This window comes from Gigantopelta aegis, chromosome 15, assembly GCF_016097555.1.
Source record: "Gigantopelta aegis isolate Gae_Host chromosome 15, Gae_host_genome, whole genome shotgun sequence".
Lineage (NCBI taxonomy): Eukaryota > Metazoa > Mollusca > Gastropoda > Neomphalida > Peltospiridae > Gigantopelta > Gigantopelta aegis.
In genome coordinates, this window is record NC_054713.1 from 30,453,420 (window position 1) to 30,466,018 (window position 12,599).

The 12,599-nt window shown below is 38.0% G+C and overlaps 1 long non-coding RNA gene across 1 annotated transcript; it reads left to right on the forward strand.

The window, feature by feature from the left end:
- The first annotated feature begins 4,308 nt into the window (after positions 1-4,308).
- LOC121390255 lies at positions 4,309-11,062 on the forward strand. The gene is made up of 2 exons (XR_005960185.1): positions 4,309-7,262; positions 7,377-11,062. It is a non-coding gene; the product is annotated as an uncharacterized LOC121390255 (long non-coding RNA).
- Positions 11,063-12,599: the final 1,537 nt, after the last annotated feature.

The following is a 12,599-nucleotide window of genomic DNA, read 5'->3' on the forward strand; positions in this document are numbered from 1 at the left end:
TATCGATGCCGTATATAAATTCACATGCTAAGGGGACATCAAAATTATGGTTCTCTCCTTCAACTAGTCCTCAGGGAAGTGATGGGGTGTAAGAGACTCTTGAGTGATACCTCCCCTTATTTGGGGAGGTCTGGGTTTGGGTGGGTGGGTGGGGGGGGTTCACTCATATACTGTCAACAGCAGTGTCATGCATATCAGCCACTAAGAATTAAAAGTAATTAGGTCTGTCGGCATTTGCCTTGATATTGTGGGGTTTTTTAATGGTAAATCATATCAAAGTTAACGAGGTCTGTCTTTAGCAATTGATCCTGTATTCATATACTGTCAACAGCAGTGTCATGCATATCCGTCACCTAGAATTAAAATTAATTAGGTCTGTCAGCATTTGCCATGATATTGGGGGGGGGGGGGGGGGGGGGGTTAATCGTAAATCATATCAAAGTTAATAAGGTCTGTCTTTAGCAATTTATCCTGTATTTATATCTATACTCAGGAGCAGAATCTGGCTCAGTCAGTAGAGCACTCGACTGAGGTGCCTGGATCTTAGGATCGAACGTTTACAGTGGACTCATTCTGTACTTGATTTTTTCCCATTCCAGCCAGTGCTATTTGACTGGTATACCAAAGACACGGTAGATCACTCAGCTGAAGTGCTTGTATCTTAGGATCAAACCCCCTTAGTGGAATCATTTTCTAATAGATTTTTCCCCATTCCAGCCAGTGCTCCATGACTTGTATATCAAAGTCTGTGGTATGTGCTGTCTTGTCTGTGGGAAAGTATATATAAAAGACCCCTTAATGGAAAAATGTAGTGGCTTTCCTCAGAAGACTACATGTATGTGTCAGAATCTTTAGATGTTTCAAAACCAATAGCTGATCATTTACCAGTGTGCTCTAGTGATGTTGTTAAACAAAACAAACCTATAAGTCTGTATATCTTCATTTATGTCCAGCTTTCTATCAGTATTATGTCGTTTTTCATCTCGGTATGACATATCTGATGCCATATAACTGTAATTAAAATGTGTGTCATTAAATAAAACACTTCTTTCTTCGGTATGACATATCCGAGGCCATTATAACCGTAATTAAAATGTGTGTCATTAAATAAGACATTTCTTTCGTCAGTATGACATATCGGAAGCCATATAACTGTAATTAAAATGTGTGTCATGAAATAAGACATTTCTTTCGTCAGTATGACATATCGGAAGCCATATAACTGTAATTAAAATGTGTGTCTTTAAATAAAACATTTCTTTCGTCAGTATATGACACATACACATGTAGATCTATTGAACCTGTTCAAAAGTGCAGATAGATGTAGGCCTAGTTACTTCTCGGTGGATAGTGTGGTAAATGTTACATGTGACCTAGAGCTATAACAACAGCCACGGGTTGAGCACATGGAAGTGTCAAGCTGGCACGTTAGTGTCTGGACATTCTGGCACCAGATATTGATTCACAGTGCGTTGCAAATTTTGGTGATTGTGGAATAAATTTTATTAGGAATAATTGTAATCCAGACAGTTTTAATCTAGGGCAGTTCCAGATTTGGTGATATGAGGGGAAGTGGGAGTGGTAGGCTCTATAATAATTACTGTTATTTTGTGTTTGCTTGGTCTGCCTCGTCATGTTTTCTATGCATACATAATTTACATAATTTTATTTTTGGGTGTGGGTATATAAAATAAACTGCTTCTCTTCAGGGATGAAGGGGTGGAGAGTCTGGGACATAGCCTAATAGTAAAGCTCTTACTTTGTGTGCAGTCAGTCTAGGATCAATCCCCATCAGTGGGCTATTTGGGCTGTTTCTTTTTCTAACCAGTGTTCCTCCACAACTTGTGTAACAAAGGCCATAGTAAGTATACTATCCTGTCTGTGGAATGGTATATATAAAAGATCCCTTGCTGTTACCAGAAATACAAAAGAATAGTCCATGGTGTAGCAGCTATGGGTTTCAGCTCATTATCTGTATGGTTCAATGCTATATTACTGTCATTAAAATGTGTCCTGCATCCTTAAATAAAACATTTCTTTCTTCCGTCATTCTTCAAAATTATGTAAAATTGAAAGTTTGTTTAACAACACCACTAGAGCACATTTATGCATTTATCATCAGCTATTGGATGTCAAACATTTGGTAATTTTGGTCTTAGAGAGAAAACCTGCTTCAATTTTTCATGCACCATCCCACAGACAGGATAGCACATACCACTTCCTGTGATATATCAGTTGTGGTTGTGGTTCACTGGCTGGAATGAGAAATAGCTCTATGGGCCCACCGATGGATGTCAATCCTACACTGACCACACATCATGTGAGCGCTTTACCACTCAGCTACACATCCCGTCCTCAAGATTGTGTAGGCACCACCCTGCTCCCATTTTCCACATGTGATCAGATGTGGCACATATCTTATCCACAGCCAAAAGCTGCCAATGTGAACTATATTCCCCACAGAAATTAAGTCTTTTATGATCTACATGATATATTTTTAATAGCAGTTGCAATGAGATAGCTGCAGACGTTGTAGTGAAAAACTAATTGTGTTGAGTGATTTATTGTTTTCCTAACTTAGATGATTGGAAGCCATTTAAAGGGACATTCCTGAGTTTGCTGCATTGTCAGATGTTTCCGACTAATAAAATATTTCTACGATTAAACTTACATATTAAATATATTTTCTTGTTTATAATATCAGTGTCTGTACAATCAATGTGTTTCTGGTCGTCTTAATATTTGTAAGAAGCACAAACTGGATTTTGTCTTCAAATAATTTTGTACGTATGTTAACAATTATTTTAGAAAATAAAATGAAATTTGACCTAGTAAAAATATTAGAATGGTCAGAAACACATTTAATATACAGCCACTAATATATTATGCAGAAAAATATATTTGATATGTAATTACAATCGTTAAAAAGCCTCTGTTAATTGATAACATCTTCAAAATTGCAACAAACTCAGGAATGTCCCTTTAACATGTATTAAAGACGCAGACCCTAGTTTCAACGTGTATAAAATTGACACTAAGTTTAGTTAATCTATAAACCTGTAACACATTTGGATAAAGTTACAACAAAGTGAAAGAAGAGTCTGTGACGTTAAAACCGGTAAATATCCTTAAAAAAATAAGACTAGAACTCGAATCAATAACCACTACTTGTCAGACGCACGTGCGTTTTTAAAAATATGAAAAATGCAGGATGACCAGAAACACTTCGATTCTATGGAAATTGATAATCTAAACAATAAAATATACGTAATAGATATGTCATTGTTCAGTTTATCATTAGTGTACTATCATTAATGTAAGTTAAGTTTGTTTTGTTCAACGACATTCATTTATTAATCATCGGCTGTTGGATGTCAAATATTTGGTAATTTTGACATATCATCTTAGAGAGGAAACCAATACATTTTTCCATTAGTAACAAGGATCGTTTATATGCACCATCCCAATGACAGGATAGCACATACCATGGCCTTTGATATACCAGTCATGGTGCATTAGCTGATTTGATTAATAGCCTCATGGTGCACTAGCTGGTTTGATTAATAGCCTCATGGGCCCACTGACAGGGATTGATCCTAGACTGACTGCACATTGGCAAGAGCTGTACCACTGGGCGTTGTCCCACCCCTGTTAAAATAAGGTAACAAACAGTTGGAAATATGATTTATTAAAAACAAATACTTAAGTTGCTTAATTTTTTGTGTAGTGTATATGATGTACAAGCCAGTACGAGGTGTGGTAATGTACATGGTACATGTGGGCTACATGTGTACATGTCTAAATGATAACCACGGACACCCACGTGTACAGTATAAACCAGTATAAACCAGTATAAACCAGTAAAATACATACTGTATGGGTGTAAAAACGGCATGTCCGGTAACATTATACATGTAGTATTCAGACTGGGCAAATGATTTATCCTATTAATTTCTTGTAGTCTGTAAACAAATACAAAATCAATTACAAAGTGGCCAGATGTAACTGATGACATAACGACGTAATTGATTGTTGTCTGTCTGTCCTGTATATGTCTGTCTGCTGGTCGGTCGGGTCTGCCTGCCTGCCTGTCTGTCTGTCTGCCGGTCGGTCGGGTCTGCCTGCCTGCCTGTCTGTCTGTCGGTTGGTTGGTTCGGTTGGGTCTGCCTGCCTGCCTGCCTGTCTGTCTGTCTGTCGGTCGGTCAGTCGGTCAGTCGGGTCTGCCTGCCTGCCTGTCGGTCAGTCGGGTCTGTCGGTCGGTTGGTCAGTCGGGTCTGTCTGTCTGTCGGTCGGTTGGTCAGTCGGGTCTGCCTGTCTGTCTGTTACATGTTAAATTTGATCGAATAGTTTTCAATATATGATAAATAAATTATATCTTTACTTGCCTGAAATCAACTGAAATTTAAAAAACAAAAAGTGTAATTGTTTTTTCAATTTGAATTTATACTTGGTGCCAAATTTTTAAATAGTTTCTGCAGTGTTTTCATTGTACAAAATATATGTACTGCAAATCATTTGCATTTAATTAAAATATGTTTACCTGGGGTTGATCCAGGATTTTGCAAGGGATAGGGTACAGTACTCAGGGAGGGGTCCAATGTTTAAAAAGGCCCCTATACAGTATTCAAAATGACACTAACATATATGGCAATGCTCCTTAAAAACAAAGAAATAAGTTAGTTATATTCATTAACTACACACTGCATTTTACATGTCATTTTGAAGTTTGAGGGGGATGCACCCCCTGAATCTGCACCTGTTTACAGTCAAACCTTGTTGTTGCTTTTTTCTCAGTAGCTTGGGATATGTTGAGGTCAGAAAATTGTTCCGTGGCATAATTTTCACCAACATTGATTATGCTTATCTGGAGCTATTTGATTCAGTTTTTCAGTGTCAAGATAATGGGTTTTTTATCCATATTTTGAATTATTTGTATTTTAATAACCCATGAATCTCCTAGAATTTAAATGTCTGTATTCTGTCTTATATATCATGTCTATTTTTCAGAGATGGTTGTGCTCTGCTGTAACTGAAGTAATATTTTTTTAATTTGTTATTTTCCCTGTTTCAGATCTTTCTCTCATTTACAAGACTAGACTTTTTCTGTTCGCATGTACTTTTGTATTCAGTTCATCAACTAATATAAGTATTGTATTTGTGCATGTATATATAGATCTCACCAGGTCAAAGTTCAAAGTGCACCCAACTTTGAATGTCGCATTAAATAAGATGACACCTAGCTGCCATTGGTGAGATATGTGACAGGACTTTTAGAGTTCTTGTCATAAAATTTTGTTTCATCTGGCTACTAAATTTCAATAATATAATGTGAACTAGTATCAGTGTACCAGCTAATATAGTGCTTGATACATGGGGGGAAGGGTCCTTCTAAAAGTAGGATGACAGTTTTTGTTCAGAACTAGGATAGTCGAAGACACTTACCGTCATCTCTGTAACTAGCATTTTACACACACCATATTTTCTGATTTTCTTAAGGGTGAACTTTCTCATTCTTGGAGACACAACCTTTAAATTAATGTATTTCATCTTTAAGGGCATATGTTTCTGATCTTAATTTCACTGTAGCATGCTTTCTGAACTATGCAGGGTTTATAATTAACATTAACTGACTTGTAATGTAGTAACTTGCAGCTTGGTTTTATCTATTTCTCCAACTAATGTTGTTTTGTGTTTTTTGCAACATAATGATCAAGTTTGTAACTTCTTAGCACGTCTTTTTTGTGTATTTATTAAGTCAGAGTGGTAGCTCAGAGTGGTAGCTGGCTTAGTGGTCAACATGTTTCTGGTTTTTTCTCTGTCTACCATTTGCCATATTGTTGCAGTTATAAAATAAGTCAGGGTTACATTGCTATAGATTAATATTAGATATAACATGACGCACAGTGTAAGAGAGAGATTGGGCACAGTGTCATATTGTAGGAGAGCGATTGGGCAGTGTCATCAGTGTAAGAGAGAGATTGGGCACAGTGTCGTCAGTGTAGGAGAGAGATTGGGCACAGTGTCATCAGTGTAGGAGAGAGATTGGGCACAGTGTAGAAGAGAGATTGGGCACAGTGTTGTCAGTGTAGGAGAGAGATTGGGTACAGTGTCATCAGTGTAGGAGACAGATTGGGCACAGTGTCATCAGTGTAAGAGAGAGATTGGGCACAGTGTCATCATAGTGTAGGAGAGAGATTGGGCACAGTGTCATCAGTGTAGGAGAGAGATTGGGCACAGTGTCATCACTGTGTAGGAGAGAGATTGGGCACAGTGCCATCAGTGTAGGAGAGAGATTGGGCACAGTGTCATCACAGTGTAGTAGAGAGATTGGGCACAGTGTCATCAGTGTAGGAGAGAGATTGGGCACAGTGTCATCAGTGTAGGAGAGAGATTGGGCACAGTGTCATCACAGTGTAGTAGAGAGATTGGGCACAGTGTCATCACTGTGTAGGAGAGAGATTGGGCACAGTGCCATCAGTGTAGGAGAGAGATTGGGCACAGTGTCATCACAGTGTAGTAGAGAGATTGGGCACAGTGTCATCAGTGTAGGAGAGAGATTGGGCACAGTGTCATCAGTGTAGGAGAGAGATTGGGCACAGTGTCATCAGTGTAGGAGAGAGATTGGGCACAGTGTCATCAGTGTAGGAGAGAGATTGGGCACAGTGTCATCACAGTGTAGTAGAGAGATTGGGCACAGTGTCATCACTGTGTAGGAGAGAGATTGGGCACAGTGCCATCAGTGTAGGAGAGAGATTGGGCACAGTGTCATCACAGTGTAGTAGAGAGATTGGGCACAGTGTCATCAGTGTAGGAGAGAGATTGGGCACAGTGTCATCAATGTAGGAGAGAGATTGGGCACAGTGTCATCACAGTGTAGTAGAGAGATTGGGCACAGTGTCATCACTGTGTAGGAGAGAGATTGGGCACAGTGCCATCAGTGTAGGAGAGAGATTGGGCACAGTGTCATCACAGTGTAGTAGAGAGATTGGGCACAGTGTCATCAGTGTAGGAGAGAGATTGGGCACAGTGTCATCAGTGTAGGAGAGAGATTGGGCACAGTGTCATCAGTGTAGGAGACTTTATTATGCTCAGGTGGTTACACACCGGCAAATGAGAAATATGATACATAAGCTGTAGTCACAGGATAGGTTTTACAGGAGACAATAGTATAATAGTTAGAGATGTAGGAGACTTTATTATGCTCAGGTGGTTACACACCGGCAAATGAGAAATATGATACATAAGCTGTAGTCACAGGATAGGTTTTACAGGAGACAATAGTATAATAGTTAGAGATGTAGGAGACTTTATTATGCTCAGGTGGTTACACACCGGCAAATGAGAAATATGATACATAAGCTGTAGTCACAGGATAGGTTTTACAGGAGACAATAGTATAATAGTTAGAGATTAGATTTACCATTGTTGGAGATTAGATTTACCAGTATTAGATATTAGGATTACCAATAGGGGTTACGAATGTTGGATGTTAGAATTGTGAATGTTGGAGATTGGGCTTACTGGTACAAGAGTTTATAAGCTGGTCTTTGCGAGAGATAAAGTTATCATTGGACTAGAACTACTCATGTTGAACATTAAGATTACACTAGTAATTTGTATTACTTACCGCAGTACTTAACTGAAACATTGCTAGTTTTCACATGTGTGTTTATATCTTATGTCTTTCTTTCTTTATTATAGTTTTCATTAAAACACTAATCATTTTGTGTTTGGACAGAACTGTCACCAAATTGGTTATATATACTTATCCTATATCATAAATACATAATGTTTTTAAAGATTTAATGTCAGCTTCTGGCTTTAATGGCAGATTCTGTTTTTTTAAAATGTTTTTTGATGGATTTTTAATGTGTCATTCGTTATTTTTTCATACATGTAGAATGGAAGAGTTGTTTTTCAAACTTACATGTACGATATATACACATATATATAATTAATACTCATGTTCAGAGTTAAAAATAGAGATTAACTGTAGGTCCATTATTCCAAAAGGTGATCATAATATTTCTTGGCATTTGTCCAGTTATTTCCTGAACAGGAATGGAACATGGTCTTAACTTCAGGGGTGTAAGCTGGGGGTAGGGTTGGGGGTGGGGGGGGGGGGTGGACAAACATCCCCTCTGAGGTTAAAACAGTTTTGTTGTACAAATATTATGTCATTCATATAGATATCCAGGGAAAATGTTGACAGAGGAGTCCACTAGGTTCATATTTAAACCCCTCCTCCACCCCCACCCCCCACCCCACACACACAACACATACACACACAGTCCAGTAGAGTCTGCATGAGTACTCAAGTACTCAAGTACTCAAGCACGGGTTGAGTCTAGCAAGACTAGAGTCCATTTAAAGGACTCGAGTATCCGTACAAGGTGGAATCTTTCCGTCACAACACTGAACATATCAACCGGTTTCTAAATGCAATACAATGGCATGATTTGACATCCATGTTCAGCGCTGGAATTAAGATGCATAATGTTATTTTACTTTATTCCTTTGTCTGATCATCATCTGATGTAAGTGTCGGGTACTCGGGTCCGGGTTGAGTTTGACCCTCGAGTACTCGAGTCCACTATGTCGGACTCATGGAGGCCCAACAGTCCAGAGGATGCTAAGCACCTGAACTTTGGGGTTAAGGATAATGTTAGAGTTAGGACTTTTGGGTGGAGTATAGTGCCGTTTAATTAGTAGACCAATGGAGTAGTGGACCTTCAGAATATAGACGTACAGCCCATGTAGTTGGTTGTAACCTATGCCAAACTGTTTGCAAATAATGCATTTATTACTGACAAAATTGTGCTGTTTTTTTAATTCTAAAATGTTGCCATGTTGCTTTTTTAATACTAGTCAGTATGTATCATGTATTTCATTTATAATTTATTATCATGGTTATGCATACTTAATACTAGTCAGTGTGTACAGTACATGAGTCAACTGTAAAGTCAACTAGTAACCCATAGATGGTTTGTTAGGCTAATAATTACTAGAGAAAGGAAAGGAATGTTTGTTTAAAGACACCTCACTGTATATTAAAAAAAAAAATCCTCATAATGTATATCCCTATAGTAGTTGCCCCACCTGAACTCAACAGCCCAGTGACCTTTAATAGTTGCAGGTCTTCTAGATGATGGTAGCCCTACTCCCATGGCTAGTGATATTCAATGTTGGGCTAGTAAATAACTAGTATTGCCATGCCCGACAGCTAGTGAATTTTTGTTATCAATTTTTTTAGTTAAATATGGATATCCTGCTCCCAACCCAACCCCCAATGTTAGTGTTAAGCTCTATCACTGATCCCATGGCTAGTGGATTTTATGTAAATTCTAGAAGCCCTGAGTTAATTCATCGAATATTTGTGTCGGACTATTCACACCACTGGTATATCCAGGTAGGAGGGTGACCGTGGAGACCTCATATCACACTTAGAGACAATGTGGACCCATCCACCCACACCTCAATATGCAATCCTGGCTATACCAGTGATCCACACAATCAATGTGACTAGCTGAAAACCATCTAGCCAACCACCTATGCCTACTTGACATTATAGTTGGTTTGTATGTTGTATATTTATGAATACTAGTCACTGTACAAGTATTTATGGATAGTGAATTATTTTATAATACACAAGCGGTTTAGATATACATGTAATATAAATCACTTGTTATGTGTTAAATTGTTACATTATAAAATTGAGTTGTGAGATATTACTGTATTATATTGTTATGTGTTTTGTGATTTTATTGCTAAGACTGCCTGCTTTTTTTTTTTTTTGGGGGGGGGGGAGGGGGGGTTTCTATTAGTTTGTCAGTGGCAGATCCAGAAAATCCATTTAAGGGGCCCAAATGACATGAGGCAGAATGCCATGGGAACTGTGGGGGTGGTTTGGAGGGAGATCGTAATTTTTTTAAAAATAATATACAATAAAATTATAATTGTCGCAAAATTTTGGTGGGGGGGAGGGGGGGGTTCTATTAGTTTGTCAGTGGCAGATCCAGAAAATCCATTTAAGGGGCCCAAATGACATGAGGCAGAATGCCATGGGAACTGTGGGGGTGGTTTGGAGGGAGATCGTAATTTTTTTAAAAATAATATACAATAAAATTATAATTGTCGCAAAATTTTGGTGGGCCAGACCCCTGCCCCCCCCTCCCCTCCCCCCAATCCATCTCTAGATCCACCTGTTTGTATCTACCCCATGAAATCCATAGACATAACCAAACACATTTTTCCAGATAACTTATTCTAATTTTAATATTTATCTTTCAGTTGTTAAATTAGAATTAAATGTTAAAATGTTTTTTTCTTATGAAACACTTTTGTTGTAGAAAATTGCATACACAAAAATCTATAGTATAGTATGTGTGTGGAGTTAGGTGGGGCTTTGTGGTAACAACATGACAGTTGTGCAAAGAAAAATGATCCAAAATATACCCAAAATATGTTTATTTACAAAACAGTTAATATTCAAAATATTTATGTTATCTGAATATCAAATGTTTACCTTTTGTTACATTATTGAAGACATCTATTTCTTAAAAATATCGGACACTTTGTTGTGAAATGAAATTTAGGTATTTGCTAAAAAATAACATCAAACTGTATATTAAAGTCATTGGTGTATTTATCATTTATGCAGTTTGCATGAAATATAGCTTTTAAAAGTTGTGGAAATGCTACAGAAACATCTTTCGATTGCTTCATTGTCAATGTTTAATGAGGCTTGTAATAATCAAAGTTGAAGTCATTTCCTCATGATTTCTGCTTCCAGGTTCTTATTGTAACTAGTAGTCTTCCTAATGTATGTGTTTTACATAAACTATCCCTATTATCAGTGTCTGCATAACTTAATTATGTTAATATATTTAACATAAATGTTGTTTTATTTGGGTCAGTGAAAAAAGTGCCAGTATATAACATGTTTATGATGAAAATGTATAATTTTTCTCAAGATTCAAATAGTAATGTGTCTTTATATAATGTAACTTTATAGATCTTTTATTCAAAACATAAACATGTTAATAAAACATTTTAAAAGGAACAGAAATTGTGTTACAATGTGTTACTGGGCTGATTTATAGAAGTTTACAATAATTTATTGCTCTTTGACTAGCAGAATTGTGTTTTCACACCACCTTTGGTGACATAGTCATCAGATTCAAGACTGGTGGGTACTGGGTTCGTTACATGGCTTCAAACATATTATAATGAAGGACCACAAAAGAAAGAAAGAAAGAAAGAAAAATGTTTTATTTAACGACACACTCAACACATTTTATTTATGGTTATATGGCGTCAGACATATGGTTAAGGACCATACAGATATTGAGAGAGGAAACCTGCTGTCGCCACTTCATGGGCTACTCTTTTCGATTAGCAGCAGTCTATCTTTTATATTCACCATCTCACAGACAAGGTAGTACATACCACAGCCTTTGATATACCAGTCGTGGTGCACTGGCTGGAACAAGAAATAGTCCAATGGGCCCACCGATGGGGATCGATTCCACACTGACCATGCATTGAGCAAGCGCTGTACCACAGCTACGTCCTGCCCCAGGACCACAAAAATAATTAGAGAGGAAACCCACTGCCCGCACTCCATGAGCTGCTCATTCCGATTAGCAGCAGGAGATCTTTTATATGCACCATTCCACACACACAACAGCACATACCATGGCTTTTATTACACCAGCTGTGGGGCACTGGTTGCAACGGAAAATAGCCTGATGGGGATCGAACCTAGACCGACGGCTCATCAGAAGTGTCCTTTTTATACGTCTGTCTATGGTGGGTCGTATTATGGTATGGCGTTGTCCGTCTGTCCGTATGTGCATCAGTCCGTATGTTAATTTTTCTTGTTCGGACCATATCAGATGCATACAGGACCATCAAACCTCGCATGTAGGAACATCTTGGGATGGTGGTGACACGTACTATTACTAGGTACTCTTGTTAATGATTAATTAGTTTTGGGTTTTTTAAATTCATCATCCCTAATATGCAAAACTAAATTATCCTGAAAACACCTCTCCTCCCCCTCCCCTCCCCTCCCCTCTCCTCCCCTCCCCTCCCCTCCCGTGCACAGTGAACCCAAGGTTTTGTTAGTGGTTTATTATTATTTATTGTTTTTAAACAGTGTTTTCATGATTACTAATTCAATTAAGTTCGTCGGTGGACCCATTGGGCTATTTCTCGTTCCAGCCAGTGCTCCACAACTGGTGTAATAAAAGCCGTGGTATGTACTATCCTGTCTGTGGAATGGTGCATATAAAAGATCCCTTGCTGCTAATCGAAAAGAGTAGCCCATGAAGTGGCGACAGCGGGTTTTCTCTCTCAATATCTGTGTGGTCCTTAACCATATGTCTGACGCCATATAACTGTAAATAAAATGTGCTGAGTGCATTGTTAAATAAAAACATTTCTTTCCTTCCTTCATTAAATAAAGTGAATAAAGACTAGTGATTTCATGATTACTAATTCATTTAAGTTCATAAACTCTGCATAAAGCCTGCATATTGTAGCAACAAAAGTAAAATATTGCACTTTGTGATACAAGTTTTATTTCATGTGACTAG